The sequence below is a fragment of the Equus asinus genome, chromosome 26, assembly GCF_041296235.1.
Source record: "Equus asinus isolate D_3611 breed Donkey chromosome 26, EquAss-T2T_v2, whole genome shotgun sequence".
Classification (NCBI taxonomy): domain Eukaryota; kingdom Metazoa; phylum Chordata; class Mammalia; order Perissodactyla; family Equidae; genus Equus; species Equus asinus.
Window position 1 is genome coordinate 27185107 of NC_091815.1, and position 19071 is coordinate 27204177.

Consider the following 19071-nt stretch of genomic DNA (forward strand, 5'->3'; position numbering starts at 1 on the left):
AAAGTGCACAATACAATCCTTTCAGTGTATTCACAGAGTTGTGAAACCATCATTACCATTTAATTTTAAAACATTTTCATAACTCCCAAAGAAACCCCATACTACTTAGCAGTCACACCCCAGTCCTCCCATACCCTCCAACCTCTGGCAACCACTAATCTACACTTTGTCTCTGTGGATTTCCCTATTCTGTTTTTTTCATATTATTTTCTTCTTCTTTTTTTTTTTTTTTTTTTTGAGGAAGATTAGCCCTGAGCTAACATCTGCTGCCAATCCTCCTCTTTTTGCTGAGGAGGACTGGCCCTGAGCTAACATCCATGCCCATCTTCCTCTACTTTATATGTGGGATGCATGCCACAGCATAGCTTGCCAAGCAGTGCCATGTCTGCACCTGGGATCCGAAGTGGCGAACCCTGGGCCGCCGAAGTGTAATGTGCAAACTTAACCACTGCGCCACTGGGCCAGCCCCCCTCTTCTGTGCACAAATTTCTCTCAGTCCCACTCTTACAGAGATCCTTGTGATTCTATTTAGATCCTACCTGGATAATCCAGGATAATCCCGCCACATCAAGATGCTTGACTTTATCACATGTGCAAAGGTCCCTTGACCATATGATGTAATTTTCACTGGTCACAGGGATTAGGCTATAGATATCTTTGGGGACACTTATTCTGCCTATCACAGTATTTAAAAAAACTTCAAAATGTTCCATCTTCATAGATAAAAGCTTTTGAAAAACTGTCCATTTCCATTCTTGTGTACTGCATCATGGGCTGTATGCTCCCCCAACGCTGTGGGAAGGTCCTGTTGCATCACTTCTTCAAAATTACTGCCTAAGTTCTAGCTGGCAGGAAGAAAACGTGGATTATGAGTGGTGCTGAGGATGCCACCCCACGCTCATTGCCCAGGACCACCTCCTCTGTGTAACATACACAGAGTATAGCAGAGTATATAAGAAGCCTACTCTCCCGGATGAAGTCATAACTTCGACTGAAACCAACAGAAACACTTGGTACATTTTCACCATGGATTCACTTATTTCATTTAGCAAAGATGATGCCATGAAAATTCTAGGGAGTAGAGTGGTTCCATTTCTCACTGATGAAATATGAAAATTCATAAAAGATAAATTAATGACACATGGAATGGAGCAGGCCCTGGTTCTCTTAGCACCTTTGTCTACATTTCTAATCAATAATATATACTGAGAAAGACGGCTTCTGTTGCATACAACCAGTTGTATGTGAAATGTTTAAAAAACAAGATCGCATATTTCTCTAAAAATATGATGCATCTCCAACAAGCACAAGTGATTGTGGTTTAATTTCTACTTCTAAATCCAGTTGGGTATCTACAAAATCCTTGTGAAATTTTAAAACACAACATCACAAATTACTTTTATAAGATGATGCCTCGTTGGAAGTTAACAGCAGAGAATGTGCTTCATTACTGATGATAAATCCTGCACGTTATGATAACCATCTTCAGGAGGACACACAGATTCCTGTCCTGGATTCCTGAACCCATTCCTCAACTGCAGTTTCATCAACCACTGCCATGAAATTTTGATACTTAAATTTTGCTTTCATCATTTTCTACCAACTCTGCCTCTCTGACAAAGAAGAAGCCTTCTGGACAAAGAGGACACCTCCCTAAGAAAGACCACACCTCCCTGGCAAAGAAGATGGATTTGAAACTGAGGAAATAAAGTATAACCCTGCTAGAATGAGGTCTCAGGTTGTTTCTCTGGTGATTTCCTTCTCGTGTTGGAGTGAGTCTCTTGCCTGGGCTCTGAGCTTGTGAGCATTCCCCATCTGGAGTGAACCCATGCCCAGCAGGAAGAACATCTCCATGGGGGCTGGAAGCTGAAGGGGTGTGAGCCTGGATGAGGTTTTGATGATGGAGAGATTTCAAAGGTGAAATTCTGGAGTTGAGTCCTGAGGAGGCATTGAAAACCTCCTGTCTCCATAAGTGGTGGAGCACCATAAGTACCATGGGGTGCTTGGAGAGGGCAGTTCCTGGTTTGAGGGGAGGAAGAAAAATGGGAGCCAAGGAGAAATGGTGCCATAATGAGTGGGCAGAATGAACAGACCCTAAGTCGGTTGACTGGGGGTGGAAATCTTTAAGGGACAAATTATGGTGGACACAGAAGGATGGGGATGCTCTGAGCTTGGAGGGACTCTAAGAAGTATAAGGACAGACTTCAGAGGGGGAAGGGTGTGGACTTGAACAATCTCTGCTGTCCTAGGGGGGCTGGTTAGGCTGAGGGGTTAAACAGTGAGGGATAAGATGGAGGCTTCCTTGTGCAGGAAGAAGTGAAACAGTGTACAAGTCATCTCAACCTTGAGAGACAGTCATCACCTCCAGAGTCACCCCCAATCCTCTAGGGTGGTGCCCCTCTCTTCACATCCTCCCTGTTGCCCCCTCCCCTTCCCCATTTTATAGATTCTTCTGGGCCCCACACACTCTGAAGTCTTTCTGAGCTACATCTCCTTCCCCTGCCCACTCCCTGCACCTAGGCTACTTTTCAGCCTCCACTTGGGGGCTCAGTCAGTTTCACTTACTCATAAATCCTGGCCTCTTGTTAACTTGAAAACTGTGCTGAAGGACATCTTGGAGCCTGGAGGTGGACACTGATAAATAAATGACAAGCAATAGGATATATTGGAGCATATGGAGAAGACATCTGGTGTAAAACTAATTCGGCCTGCAGTTGCTTTTCCAAAAAAGCCTGGCATGGCCACTGAGCATGCATTGTATATCTACTTTAAGTGTTTACTATGTGCCAAAGACAAGAACAATGCCCTTATAGATAAGAATGTAACTTCCCCCACATCAGCATTTCCTTAAGGATAAGTATTGTGGGGGACTGGAATTGGCCACCCCAAGATATGTCTCTTTGGCATGAGGATTATTTGGGGCTGATTACTTTTAATAAACTGCAGACAGGAAAGCAACTGAAAAGTAGAATTTACTTACCCTGTGTAAGAGACATTTACATTGTAAAGGAAATCTCCATCTGTAAAGTTGTCTCCCTCTCTGTACCAGGAAGAAGGGGGGATTGACCTTATCTCTAGAAACTCCTATCAATACAGAATGCAAGGACTTAACTCTGCATAATAATCTTATTCCTGTTTATTGTGCTTGCCTGGTAACTTCCTGTAGCTGACTCCCCTCCACCCCCAACATCCTCCTTTGTCTTTAGCTGAATATGTTATTTAAGGTGATGGCTTCGGCCATTTTGGCGAGTTGCTCAGCTTGCCTGAGCCTCTCCCATGTATACATGTTATAAAGCTTTGTTTAATTTTCCCCTGTTATTCTGTTTCATGTGAATTTAATTCGTTCTCTGGCCAGAAGAACCCACAGCAGGTAGAGGAAATGTCTTCCTCCCCTACAGTATCTCTCCCTAAACTAAGGATTGATTGCTGGTCTGCTGCGCTCACCCTGTTACCACCCAGCTTGAGACCACAGATCTGCTACCTGCTGTGTTCATCAATTGCTGTGTGAAATGCTGTGGCAGCAAATCAATCTCATGACTATTGTAAAAGAGACATTCCAATCGTATGTGAAACATGCTTTTTGACAGTATATAACTACTCTGTACACCCCTACTTCTTTGGAGTGCTCTGTTCCTTTGTGAAAGGACTCTCCCTGGCTATATGATCCTCAGATCTGGCTCACAATGAACTCACCCCAATTTTGATTTATAGATTGGTTACAGATTATTTGCATTGACAACATTCACTTTCCTATCTAGTATCCAGAGATTCTACAAACACCTGACCCTGACCCAGCTTTGAGAGGAACTGGAACATCTCAGTCTGGTGGGAGTTGGACACTGGAAACCCAGCCCTCACTCTTGAAACTGCATCTGGCATCTCTAGTCCCCAACCCAAGCCTGTCCTTCACTAACCACCCTTCCCGCTACTGGCATTCAAGAACCCACTTCTGAGGGCACTCCAGCACTTAACTCCCTTCCTTTTTCAAATCAGCCCACTGTCTCCTTGGGGTCCCATGTCATCCTCCAGTCCCTGCTCATTCTCTGGGTTTCTATCCCCATAAGATCTGAATCTCCCTCTCCACCATATTCTCTGTGCCCTGTCCCCTGTTGGCCTGTTCATCAGGTGTCCCTGAAGACTCCTGCACCCCTGGAGATTTATGTCTGTGTGTCCCCCACTCTAACTACCTCAAAACACACAGACTCTCATATATACACACATACACGTGTATATGCATTTACACACACTCACATATGCACACACACATATACACACATGCATGCATGTTATATACATGGACACACATATAAATGGACACATGCACACACACACACTCAGCCCAAAGGGCTCTCCACCACAAAGCCTTGATTCCCTGGTTCTAAGTAGTGCCTACAAGAGGCCCATGCCTGAAAGCTACTTCCTTTTGAAAGAAGGTGTGGGCTTCTTCCTTCCCTTAGTCACTCTGCTTAACCCTGACTGTGCTTTGAAGTCTTTCCAGTCTCTCATCTCACTTCTGCCCAGAACCCCATCCTTGCTTATCACTCCTCACTGTCACTTCTAATTTCCAAAGTATCTGATATTTTTCTTTAAAAGTATTTGCACATTTAGTGAATACTTTTGGTTCACTGCTCAGTTCCTGTTCCCCAAGCTGCTCATTCACCTCTGCAGCTGGCCTCTTCTACAGAAATTTGTCCTCATTAGAGCCACAGTTCTTTCATGAGGTAGTTGCCTCCATGCACTCCTGAGAGCAGCCAGCATTCAGGGACAGCATGGCAAAGGGCTCTGGAGCCCAACATGAGGCAACTCTGGGCTGCACTGTGTCCTCCAGAGCCCCCACGGTCAGCTTCAGCGGATCGCCACTCAGACCTGACCCTTGCTAGCTTCCTTGCTCCATACTGTCTGGATTCCTTCCAGCATCCCCTCCATGAACCTCTTGAATCCCATCTCCTGCTCTGCTTCTAGTAAACATGACCCAAGACTATCCACACCAGCAGTGGTCCTAGGAACTGGTCTTAAGGGTATATTCTTAAGTGATTGGATCACTCACCACAGATGACAGTGAGCACCACACACAGCTGGAGATGAGGTGCCAACAATTTCTGGCATGTGTCAGATGTGTAATAAGAATGGATATACTTATTAATTGGGAGAATCCTGATGAGGTTCTTGACCTGTGGGTAAAAGCTAGTATAGTAGGAAAAACAAAGTGGAAACCTCTTTATTTACACTCCCCCCACAACAATATAATAAATCAAAACCAATATCACATCCCAGGGCAAATGGCAGGGAGTAGGGCCACCCTGAAAGGCTGAAGGATACTGGGGTGATGGTCTCATCATGTCCCCACTTAGTTCACCAGTCTGGCATCTCCAAAGTCCAGATGGATAATGGCAGATAACAGGGGACTCTTGTCAACATCACCAAGTTGTAGCCCCAACTGTACCTGCTGTACCAGATGTTGTATCTTTACTTGTTTAGTTAATAACTGTAGCCTTTCCCCTTACCTGGGTACTGGAACTGGATTTCCAAACTCTCCCTAGCCCTCCCACAACAGAGCTCCCAGCACCTGCAGACCTGGCTAAGGCTGGCAAAAGAGAACCCGTTTGGGGATGGAGCCTGAATCCCCAAGCCCCCCTGCACCCCTCAGACTTGGGGGACTCCCCGGGACAGGAAGCAGCAGGTTGTTTTTAAGGAGGAAATCCCCACAGACAGAGATTCAGCACCTCTTCTGCTAACATCTCACTTCTGTGGGAACATGCTTACTCTCCCAACTAGAAAATGTTGTGATGAAGAATTGCAAAAATGTCAGCATGTGTTTGTCCTCACTGGGACTCTCCACCTGGTGACTTGGGCATCTTTTCTGCAAACATAGACCCGGGCAAGAGTTCCAAGTGCAGCCCTGATTCTCCTTTGCTGCCATCTGCAGTACCAGCCTGTCTCCTACAGGTGGAGCTATGACCCATTTGCAAAACATCTGGGAACATCTATAAACCACTGCTCACCTGCTCACACCCACATTCCACTCTCAAACATCTGAAATAGTGCTGTGCAATAGAAATACAATGGGAGCTATACACATAATTTTAAATTTTCTAGCACTCACATCAAAAATTGTAACAAGAAACAGATGAATAAGCACGTGAAAAGATGCTCAAAAATATAAATCACTAAGGAAATGAAAAAACCACAAGATACCACCTCACACCCATTAGGATGGGAAAATAAGGGGGGAAAAAGAAAAGAAGTATTCACACAGATATGGAGAAATTGGAACCATTGCACATTGCTGGTGGGGATATCAAATGGTACAGACCCAATGGAAAACAGTACGGTTGTCCTCAAAAACTTAAACTTAGAATTACCATACGATCTGGCAATCTCATTTCTGGGTGTATACCCAGAAGAACTGAAAGCAGGGACTTGAACAGGTATTTGTACACCTCTGTTCACAGCAGCATTATTCACAATAGCTAAAAAGTGGAAACCCAAGTGCCCGTTGAGAGATTAATGGATTAACAAAACATGGTAGGTACATACAATGGGGTATTATTCAGCCTCAAAAAGGAAGGAAATTCTAACACATGGTACAACATGGATGAACCTTGAAGTCATTATGTTAAGTGAAATAAGCCAGACTCAAAAAGACAAATGCTGTATGATTCCAGTTACATGAGGTTCCTAGAGTATCAAATTCATAGAGATACAAAGTAGAATGGTGGTTGCCTGGGGCTGGGGAAGGGAATGGGAAGTTGTTGTTTAATGGGGACAATTTCTCTTTTGCAAGATGAAAAGAGTTCTGGAGATGAATGGCGGTGATGGTTGCACAAAAATGTGAATGTACTTAACACAACTGAACTCTACAGTTAAAGATGGTTAAAATGGTGAATTTTACGTTATATATATTTTGCCACAATAAAAAAAAGTTAAAGGGGATGGCCCAGTGGCATAGCAGTTAAGTTTGCATGATCCATTTTTGCTGCCTGGGGTTCACAAGTTCAGATCCTAGTTGCAGCCCTACACACTGCTCATGGAGCCATGCTGTGCCAAGTGTCCCACATATAAAATAGAGGAAGATGGGCACAGATGTTAGCTCAGGGCCAATCTTACTTAGCAAAAAGAGGAGGATTGGCAGAAGATGTTAGCTCATGCTAATCTTTCTCACACACACACACAAAAATTAAAAAATAAACAGGTGAAGTCAGTTTTAGTAATATTTTTATTATCCCAATATACTCAAAATATTACTTCAATATGTAATTAATTAAGATTATTGAAATGTTTTATGTTCTTTTTATCATACTAAGCCTTTGAAATTTGGTATGTATGCTACACTTACAGAGCACTGAAATTAGAGCTAGCCACATCTCTGATGAATTTATGGAAAATTAAAGTAAGAGGTTGGGAGCTTGAGAGGAGTTTAGAGAGAAAATAAAGTTTTGGTCAAAATTGTCAGAACACTTTGGTTAAAGCAGAAAGAAACTGGGGCAGGCTAAGGGAAAACTTTGAAGGGAAATTGAAGGAAGAGTTTGGGGGCTTTCAGAGTTAACGGTGGTTTGGAGAGAAATTAAGATTATATTTGGGGGAAAGAAATGTGTTCTTCGGGAAGAGTCTGGGGATAATTGGATAAAATTAAGGGAACAATTTGTGGGAAATTAAGAGGTCAGATAGTAGACGTTTGGAGAAAAATAAGGGGGAGAATTTGGGAAAACCAATAATGCTTGGCCAAATCAAAGAGAGAATTTAGGATTGATTAAGGGAAGAACTTGGATGGATTGCAGAGTTTGCTAATCGATTAGATAGTACTCTGAGAGCAAGAGAGGCATCAAAAATACCACCAAGATTTCTGACTGAGCTCCTGGAAGGAGGGAGTTGACCTTGACCCAGAACAGGAAGACTCTGGGAGGATCAGGTTGGGAGGCGGGGGGAATAAAGGTCTTGGCTGTAGAGCTAGATGGACTCATTCTCTTCTAATCCTCTTGAAAAACACATGAAAGCTCAAGAAGCTGAAGATGGAAATTCCCAGAATCTCTGACAGCAGATTCACATTGTGGAAGAGGGAAATGGTTCTTGTGAGATGAATGCTGTGCTTCTCTTGGCACCCAGGACCATTAAAGTGTTGGGTCCCAAATGGCTGAGAATGGGAAAGCATTTCCTGTTGCAAATCATAGCAGAGGTGCTGGGTCCAAAGCCAATATGTCAGCAGCATTCTGATTTCTCTGGTTATTCATCCAGGACAGAGCTTCTTAGCGAGCCAGATTCCCAGTCCTGTCCTTAGGGTTCTTTCTGGAAGCTTTAACTAGAGCCTGATTCCAAATAAAATAATACCTTTTAAAAAGGAAGAAAGGTTGTTTATGAACTGGTGATGATATTGGGTCATGAACAAGGTTATGGTTTTGTAATTCCATGCTTCTGATGCCAAAACAAACAAACAAACAAACATGTCAGTCCACGCATGTTACAGGGACAAAGAACCTAAGATGTTTGGACTTTTGGGATGATTCTTAATTGGGCGTGTAAGGGCTGCCCAGAGGGGGCATACTGTTTTGATGTGAATGACTACAACCCTAAGGAGATTTTAACCTGTTTTCATGGAGCCCACTGCATCCAGAACAATGAAATTATTATTCTATGCCTGATATTCACACTGAACAAAACCAGTTCTGGCTCCCTCCTGTTGGATGTTCTCTTTCTTATATTTGTGACAACACTGGACTTGGCCATGATAAGCCCTGTGTTTCTGTGTTCTGTTCACAGTGACCACAGGAAGGTCCTGGCTTCTCCTGTCTGGGCCACACTGAGGAGATCTACCCCAAACAGGAGCAGCTCCTCTGGATGGAACCAAAGTCATCTCTGAAAAACCTGCTCTGAGGCTACTTACTGATTTTTCACTTTCAGGAATTATCTAAGGTCTCCCCTCTTAGAAGATGAGGACTCAGCTCCTTTCTTCCTCATCACTGTAACACATACACTCTTCTCATCCCTGTATCTCCAGTATTTTCCTAAAACCACCGTTTGGCGTGGACTTTATTACGTCTATTGAACGCTATTCACATTTGAGTCAATTAGCTGTGATCCCTGCCCCTCCTCCCCTACCTTAGATTGTAGAGTGACAAATTTGAATTCCTGCAGTATACAGGGGCTGGAAAACATTCGCTCTGTAACCTTGGGGTGGAAGATGGGGCAGTTAGAGACCTATGAGGACACAGAGTAGAAAAAGCCAAATTTCTACATGCATGTATTCACAGCCTCCAAAGTGACCCTGTGCTGGCGCCACCATCTGGTGGCTGCAGGATGTATTGCAGCTCGAAATGGCATCATGGCTTTCTTTTTCCAAAGACAGACCATCAACCCCTGGTCACTCCCAGGTGCAGAACCAGCTACATAAATTGCAGGATTCAACGTAAAGTGAAAATGCAGGGCTCCTCATTCAAAAATCATTAAGAATTTCAAGATGGCAAAAGCAGAGGATTACACCTAGCACAAGCCCTTCTAAGTGACTGTGACCGACCAGACTGACAGCCCATGAAGTCAGCCCTGCGTCTCCGCAGATGGATGTGATCATCCTCCACGTGAATGCCACATCAACTCAAGCCATACAGAACCTACAGAAACGGTGAGCCGTCATTGTCTTTAAAATCCCCAGTGACAGGGTTCTCTTTCTTTTGAAAATTTCACGTCTTGGGATCTGATGATTATTAGGTAGGTATTTTGCTCTGACCAAGTCTGTGACCAAATTTGAGATGATTTTGGCATCAAAAAGAATAAGTGAAACATATTGATTATATAAAAAGCCATAATTATCCTCAAAGAGAGACAGCAAAATCTATCCCCTAATCTACCTCCATTGGAGGTGACAGGAATCAACTCCTCACCCTGAAAGTTAAGGCTTCCAGGACAAGTGTCCAGCCTGGGTGCTGTCCTTCCCACAAGGACTGGGGTATAAGGATGAGAGAAATCCCTTTGCACAGGAGGTGCCTGTGTATGAATGCAGGAGGGACGAGAGAGTGAGTGACTGTCCTTGTGCATCCAAACACCACCACAGACTCAGGCCAGGAACAGGGTGGGGTGTGCAGCAGTGGTCGGGAGTGGTGTTGGGCATGTGACATCCACAGGCACTTATATGTTCCCTCAGGGACCCACAGGATCTGAGGGGCTATGGAGTTAATGCTAGGGAGAAAGAGCTCTCTCTGTTTGCACTGGGGGATAGATTCCTCATTGTCAAGAAGGACAGTGCATTAGTTTCTTGTGGCTGCCATAACAAATTACAGCACATTTGGTGTCTTAAAACATAAGAAAGTTATTCTCTGACAGTTTTAGAGACCATAAATCCAAAATCAAAGTATCAGCAGGACCACATTCCTTCCAGAGGCTCTAGGAGAGATTCTGCTCCTTTCCTCTTCCACTTTTGGTGGCTGTCAGCATTCCTTGGCTTGTGGTTGCATCACTCCAGTCTCTGCCTCCGTTTAACATGGCCTTCTCCTCTGTGTCTTCTTCTCTTCTATTTCTTATAAGGACACATCATTAGATTTAGGACTCACCCAGATAACCCAATATGATCTCATCTCCAGATCCTTAACTTAATTGTATCTACAAAGAAACTTTTTCCAAACAAAGTCACATTCACAGGTTCTGGGTTTTAGGACATGGACCCATCTTTTTGGGAGCCCCCATTCAACCTACTACAGGCAGCCTGACCCTCTGGTCCAGTTCCTGATGGGATTTTGAGTGATATCTAGAGCTGCACCCATGGGAGGCTCCCCCTAAACTCTGCAATGAGCCCCACTGAGGCTAACTTTCACCTCCAGTTTATAGAAGTGAGGGGACATGAAAGGGCAAGAGAGAGACCCTAGGAGAAACTACTAGACAGATCCAGACTTGGACCCCCAAAGCCTGAGCCCTAAACAGAATCAAGGTTTCAGGAAAAAAAAGGCTTTCTAGATTAATACCACATGCAATGTGGGGCTTTTGCTTAGACTCTGGCGTAGACAAAAGTGGAATAAAATACATTTGGGAACAAAAAAGAAAATAGATAACTAGACCTCACCAAAATTTAAAACTTGTGTGCTTCAAAGGACCTCATCAAGAAAGTGAAAAAGTAACCTACAGAATGGGAAAAAGCTTTTGCCAACCACATATCTGATAAGGGACTCATATCTAGAATATATAGAAAGAAAATGCACAACTCAATAATAAAAAAGAAGAATTCAATTAAAAAATGAACAAAGTATTTGAAGAGAGAGATGGCCAAAAAGATATGCAAATGTCCAAGAAGTACATGAAAAAATGCTCAACATCATTAGTCATCAGTGAGATGTAGATAAAAATCACAATGAGGGCCCGGCCTGGTGGCATAGCGGTTAAGTGAGCACGTTCTGCTTCAGCAGCCAGGGGTTTGCCGGTTCAGATCTTGGGTGTGGACATGGCACCGCTTGACAAGCCATGCTGTGGTAGGCGTCCCACGTATAAAGTAGAGGAAGATGGGCATGGATGTTAGCTCAGGGTCAGTCTTCCTCAGCAAAAAGAGGAGGATTGGCAGTGGATGTTAGCTCAAGGCTAATCTTCCTAAAAATAATAATGATAAGAAGAGGAAAATGATGATGTCAGGATGGGTCAGGGGGAGAAAAGACAATGTGATGGGGGGCCACAAGCCTAGGCATGAGGACATCTTGTAGCAGCTGGAAAAGGCAAGGGATCAGATTGTGCCCAAGAGCCTCAGGAAGGAGCCCAGCCCTGAAGACACTCTGGTTTTGGCCGCAAGAAACTTATTGGAAATTTCAGGACCACTGACTGTTAGAGAATAAATCTATGTTGTAAGTCAACTAAGCTTGTGGTAACTTTTCACAGCAGCCATAGATTCTATCACAAATAATATTTACATCAGTCATTGCCATCACAGATATCAAATACTTTTATTGTTTAAAAAACAAAACTTTTCACTTTTGAAAGTAATTGAAGGCAAATTACCTCCAATGTTGACTTTTAAAATCATTGACTCTTTTGCAACCACAGATACAATCAAATTTCCTTGTCAGTGCATTATTTGGGTAATGAACTTTCTTCAGACGTTAATCTTTTGCAAATGTATTTTGTGAACCACAGCCATTTTAAGTCTTCTGTCCTCTACAGGTCATGGGTAGATTTACCCCAATGGTTCCCCGAGAGTGTCTCTCAGTCAGGCACAAGCCAGAGTTCCCCATCATCCACCAAAGAGGACTGTCTCAGAGACCGGTGGACAGGGGATTTGTCAGGTCCTCCACAGCACAGGCTTCTGATGGCATCACTTCGGTGACTCTGACATCCTCCAAGGAGACTGGGTCCATATGCACATGGGACCATGAGGATGGGGTTTGTTTGGAACTCGGTGATACTTTAATGTTCTATTTCTAGAATAAAGAAACTCATTTTCTTTCTCTTAAGCTATCACCAATTCATAACAACTCTGTAGACTCTCCTTTGTAAGCACAAATGAAACATTATTCTTTGTTTCTTTGATTCCTTTGAAAGGATTCCTAAAGTCTTCTTGAGGATTTTATTTTCAGGACAATAGTGTTATTGCATAGGTACAGTAAGACTCTGTCCATCTTGTACTAGGAATTAATTGGAAAAATTGGTGGAACAATCATGGCTCTGACTCAAATGTCCTGGTTGAGAATGATGCCCATGGGATCAGATAGGACCCCACATTTTAGGGAGCTCAGGTTGACTGAAGGGGTATTTGGGGACCTTGAGGAGAGAGGATGTCACCCAAAGCTATGGAGAGGTTTCCCAATCTCAAGAGACTTTACAAAGTTCAATCTGAGAAAACTAAGGGAAACTTCCAGCAAAGGAAACTATGTGGGAAATGCACAATCTTGCTGCACCTATAAAAAAATCAGGCCAAACATAATCAGGCCAGCCATGTTGTAGGGTCAAGAGTAATCTTCCTTGGAGATGATTTCTTATCAAATCAAAAGGGAGATGACCATAGAAAGAAATGTTGTGTTTCCATGGAAAACCTCAGCAAGCACAGCCTTCTGAGGATCAGATTCTGCCCCTGTTCACTGTCTCTCAGCTATTTTGCACCTCTTTATAAATTGCAAGGAACTGATAGAGATGCGGACTGGATCTTGGCTGATAGAGATGTAGTTATGTTTCCCTTCTGCTGCAGAGAAAGTAGTTTTGTTTTGACCTAGAGGCCTGATGTTCCCCTCAGACTCACTCAACTTCAGACAGTTCTTCCTCACTGTAGGATTCTGGCCTCCATTTTCTTAGAGAAGTGCCATTAGAGATGTAATTGCTCTCTGTAATTGCAGATTCTTTCTCTGCCCTTTTGAAACGTATGTAAGTTTCCTTAGAATTTTCTTGCCAGTTTGAGGATCCAGAGAATGTCTTTCTTAAGGGCCTGGGCCCAACCCTTTGAAACGTAATCCTTCTGGAAGATACGGACACTACCTCCCAGTCTCTGAGGGAGGGCAGGAGCCTAACTTCAGTGAGTCCCTTTACAACCAAGATGTAAACCTACTTCCTGTCAGGATGTTAGGAGAAGTTTTACTTTTCTATTGTGCAAGGCTAATTAGGAAACAAAAGTGCCTGCAATTTCCTCTACCTACTTTTAAAATCTCTCCAGCCTTTTGTTTTGGGGGTTGAGTTCAGTCTCTCTTCTATTGCACTGAGCTTGAATAAAGTCTTTCTCCCTCTTTAACTTTGTCTGGTACAATTTTTACTTTAACATCACCTACGTGTAATTAGCTGATTTTCATCTTTCACTCAGTGTCAATCCTCACCACATTTTCAAGTCCTACAATTTCTTTCCTTATCTGGCTACAATCCTCCAAATGAACATTTCCAATTTCCCTCCCTCCCTTCTGACTTGGTGTCCACAACAGGAGAGGATCTGACTGCCCAGAACCTTCTGGGGTCCCAGGTTGCCTGCTATCCAGCCTTTTTCCCCAGAATCTGAGAACTGTGAGCTAAAGTCCAATCTCCCAGTAGAGACCTGGAAGGCACCCCATCACAATGGCCCTAACCCCATGGTGTCCTCATTCCACACACATTTTCACCTCACCTTCAAGGAACAAGATCATGCTGATTTTTAAAGATATTCTGTCATAAAACCCAAGAACTCTAGTGGACAAGCAGATCCCTGCCGCATCAAGAACTCCTACAGCCGCACTGGACCACCCTGTCTGCCTGGTCACATTATGTCACATGTTCAGATGCTCTATCTGTCCTAAGCCCTAGGAAAGGTCAGGAGCTGCCTTTTCTAATGTTGTAAAAGTCATGGCCTTGCTCAGAACCCTAGGAGTCTCCATGGAATTCTCTCATTAGTTTCTGCCAGAGGCTCCACAAAACACCTTTCATCCTTCTAACGTGGATTGGATGGAGGTACATGTGCAGGAACTTCTCCTTTCCTCTTGAGGGTATGTCTAGCATGCTGCAGACTTTTGGAGCCCTAAATCCTTCATAGTTGTAGCAGATCCCTGAGTGGTAACAGATGTGGATGGCCCTACAGCCCACAGAATTCTCATACTTTGGCTTAAAGTTTTGATAACTAGAGCTGATCCTGTCAATGACGTCTTTGTCAACACTGATGTCATTGTCTTCCATGATCAATATTAGCAGGCATCCACTTCCACCCTTTGGAGCACAAGTGTCTTACTAAGGCAATCAGAATACTGGCCATTTCTTGTTCATCATTAGCGGGAAGCTGCTAGTTCTCACTGTTAAGTATGATATGAGCTGTAGGTCTGTAGGTTTTTCATGGCTTGAGGTTGGCATAGAATTGACTTGGAGGATGAACATATCCATTTGCTATGCCAGGCTGGGCTGCCCTTGTGGGCTCACAGTCTGTAAAGTCACTTAGAAGGGCCTGAAGTAGCTTTAATGTTCTGCTTTTGACATCTTTAAATTCTTTACAATTTTTGTAAAAGAAGCCCTGATTTACACTTAATGCTGAGTCCTGCTATTTATGTAGCTGGTTCTGCCCCTGGGAGTGACCATGGGTGGAAGGGCTCCCTTTGGAAAAAAACAAGTTTGACTCTGTTGGAAGGTGCACTTTCAAACATGGCCACCAGAGGTTGGCACCACCACAGGGTAACCTGGAGGGCTGTGAAGAGAGATGAGGATGAATTTGGCTCTGTTTGTGTCATTATAAGTCTCTAACTTCCTCCTGCCACCCCCTAAATTTGTAGCTCACAGAAGGAAGTTACTCCAGACCTGATGTACTTTAGAGATTCAAATTTTGGACTCCACATCCAACGGGAAAAAAAGGAAATCACAGCTACTTCACTCAAATATGAGTAGCATTAAATAGACAAAAATGTTCACACTGAATCTTGGTCTTAGGAAAACACTAGTGAGTTGGGATGGGAAGGGGGTGTGTTATGGTGATGGGGAAGAAAGGAGCTGAGTCTTCATCTTTCAAGAAGGAAGACCTTAGATAATGCCTGAAAGTGAAAAATCAGTAAGTATCCTCAGAGCATGTTATTCAGAGAGGACTTTGGTTCCATCTGGAGGAACTGCTGCTGTTTGGCCCAGATCTCCTCAATGTGGCCCAGACGGGAGAAGCCAGGACCTTCCTGTGATCACTCTGAACGGGAAATATGGAGACACTGGGCTTATCATAGCCAAGTCCAGTGTTGTCACAAATCCAAGAAAGAGAACATCCAACAGGTGGGAGCCAGAACTGGTTTTGCTCACAGTGTGAATATCAGCAACAAAATAATAATTTCATTGTTCTGATTACCATGGGCTGCACAATAGATTCAAATCTCTTGGGGTTGTAGATTTCACATAAAAACAATACACCCCTCTGGGTAAGCCTTACACACCTGATTAAGATCATTCCAAGAAGCCCAAGTGTCTTAGGTGTTTGTCCACATGACATATTATGGGGACTGACTTGTTTTATCTGTTTTTTTAATTTACGTCAGGAGCAGAGAACCAAAAAATTATAATCTTTGCGTGACCCAGTGAAATCACCAGTCTGTAAATGGTGTGCCTTCCGTTTTTAGAGAGGCGTTACTTATTTAACTTAATTTTATTTTTTACTTACATATTTGGAATCAGGATCTAGTTACAGCTTCCAGAATATCTCCAAGGGCAAGACTGGGGGTTTAGCTTACTAAGGAAACTCTTCCTACTTCTGGGATGAAAAAAAATGTGGAATCAAGACCTTGTACCACTGCCACAGCACCTCTGCAGTGTCTCAGTAAAGACAAGCTAGGGACCCACTGACTCCACCCGCATATCACATATATATACCGCATATAACAAGGATTACTTCCCTCTTCAAAACATAAATCTGCTGTCAGAGGTTCTGGGAAATGCTGTCTTCAGCTTCTTAGAATTTATTGTGTTTTTCAAAGGGGTTGGAAGAAAATGAGTTGTCAATGTGGAGTATCTATCCTGGATGTCATGGGGCACCTCCAACATAATATATCCACAACCAAGAACCTTTACTTCCCCACCTCCCAACCTGATCCTTGCAGAGTCTTCCTCTTCTCAGACAAGGTCAGCTCCATCCTTCTAGGGGCTCAGGTTGGATATCTTGGTGTTATCATTGATGCCTCTGTTCCTCTCCAACTAATCTCTAAACCACCTGCAAACCCTGCAATCCATCTACAGAATATAAATAGAATCCAGACACTCAGGTCCAAACCACCACCACTCCTACATGGGGTTATTGTGATAGTCTCCTAACTGGTCTTCCTGCTGCCTCCTTATCCCTCCTTCCCTTATATCTTTCTCCTCACAGTAGGATCTCTGAATTCTCAGAGATGAATTCTTTTAAAGCCCAAATCAGGTCACCATTTTTCTGGTTAAGGCCCTCCTGTCACTCACATCTCAATCACACCAAAATGCAATGTTTTCATCACAGCCCACAGGCCCACGTTAGTGCCACTCAAAGTGCTGTTCTGCAACAAGACAGATTTCACCAGGAGGTTGATCAACTCAGTGCTTTGGTGGAGAAAGTCTTGCAAAGAAGAAAGTGTCAGCTGAAATAAACAGGCACTTAGTAATGTGACCGATCTACTGTCTGGCCCAACCTCCTCTCCTCAGCTCCTTGCAGACCACCTTTGAGTAGCACTGTCCTGTACAACCTAGTCCCTGCCTACACTCTCATGTCACCCTCCTCATTCTATCTGTTTCAGTCACAGTGGCTTCCTAACACTCAAACATGCCAAGCAAGCTCCTGCCCCAGGGCCTTTGCACTGGCTGTTCCTTCTCCCTGGAATATTCTTCCTCCAGAGAACTTCATGACCCCTCCCTCCCTTTCTAAATGTACTGCTCAAATGTCACCTTGTCATGGAGGATTTCCTGACAATCCTATATAAAATAAAAAGACCCCCCTCCCCCAAACCCAGCCACTCCCTGCCATATTCACTCACTTTATTTTCCTTTAGAGGACCTACTACCACCTGAACTACTGCTTTTTTATCTTGATTGCCTCTCCCTCTTCACTAGAACATCAACTCCCCAAGGCCAGCAACTGTCAGATTCACTTTTGTGTCCCCTACAACCACTCTAAGCCTGGGCAGAATGTGTACTTGGTGTTCAGAAAACAGATTAACTCACCTGTGACTATGTGCATGCTGAGAATTAAGTGCAGTCACTTCAATTTCATTGTCTGTAAAACGTGGAGAATTCCAGCCCTGACAACAGGTAGGAATGATGTAAGGATGGGCCTCATTCCTGATATCTGTTACTATGTAACTAACCACCCTAAACTTAAAATTGTTCCAAGGGGGCTGGCCCTGTGGCCAGGTGGTTATGTTTGCATGCTTCACTTGAGGCCTAGGGTTTCACTGGTTCAGATCCTGGGCATGGACCTAGCATAGCTCATCAAGCCATGTTGAAGGAGCATCCCACGTAGCAGAACTAGAAGGGATCTAGAACTAGAATATACAACTATGTATTGGGAGGCTTCGGGGAGAATAAGAAAAAAAAAGGATTGGCAAAAGATGTTAGCTCAGGGCCAATGTTAAAAAAAAAAAAAAAAAAAAACACTGCTCCACGTTTGAAATAATGAGAGACCTAAAAATTTTATAAACCCCATCATGGTGAGAGATGATAAGTTTGAGCACAGGGGAGACAGAGGAACCCAAATCTTGGGTGAATTTCTCTGCAGGAGGAACACTGGGGTCCCTGTGGAGTGGTCTACCCTCCTGGCTTTTCATGCCTGTCCTCCCATCATCTCTGTGATGATCCTGAGAGAGTCACACTGTCCTCATGCTGCTTTTACAGAGAGAAAACAAAGACTCAGGCTGATGTTGTCACTTAATGTGACATGTGTCCATGTGAAACAGTAAGACTGTTCTCTGTCTTATCTGTGCACACACACACACACACACACACACACTCTATGTATGTTAGACACATGGATTAGTGTCTGGCTTCTTTTTACTGAACATTGTGCCTCTGAGATATAGCCAAGTTGGCATGTGTGGTCATAGTTCCCTCATTGTCATCACTGTAAGATTTTTACACTTCCTTAGGAAATGACACATTTATTACTGGCAGGGTCATTGAAAGTCTAAAGGACATGATCTGGATATTTTGAAAGGAAAAGGTCATTATACTTTTAAAAAGACATTATACTTTTCAAAGGGTAGTATCTTTACAGTTATTAAAGAGATCTGATCATTTCATTTTCTATAAGGATAACCTCATTACACTTAAAAAGCTAGAGATTGTATTTTTAAAGAGATATAATTATTCTGTCTTCTCAAGGGACCGTATAATCTTATTTAAATGATGACTTTATTAATTATAAGGGACAATATAATGTCATTTATTTAAAATAGGTCAATATATTTTTGTAAAAATATTATTTGTATTAAAGATAAGGCAATTATATGTTTAAAGACAAGATGATTATGAAAAAACACATTAACATTACTTTATAAGCTACTTTATTTAAAAAGTATAAGAACGTGGGGCTGGCCCCGTGGCCGAGTGGTTAAGTTCGCGCGCTCCGCTGCAGGCGGCCCAGTGTTTCGTTGGTTCGAATCCTGGGCGCGGACATGGCACTGCTCGTCAGACCACGCTGGGGCAGCGTTCCACATACCACAACTAGAAGAACCCACAACG

General features: G+C 43.3%; 1 protein-coding gene and 1 long non-coding RNA gene across 4 annotated transcripts in view; one reads left to right on the plus strand and one right to left on the minus strand.

Annotated features, from left to right (window-relative positions):
* LOC106843833 (cell adhesion molecule CEACAM1-like) overlaps positions 1-19071 on the plus strand; it is a 135498-nt gene that overhangs the window by 76902 nt on the left and 39525 nt on the right. The gene's annotated exons all lie outside the window — the stretch shown is intronic.
* Positions 1-19071, minus strand: part of LOC123281330 (uncharacterized) — a 222573-nt gene that overhangs the window by 21901 nt on the left and 181601 nt on the right. The gene's annotated exons all lie outside the window — the stretch shown is intronic.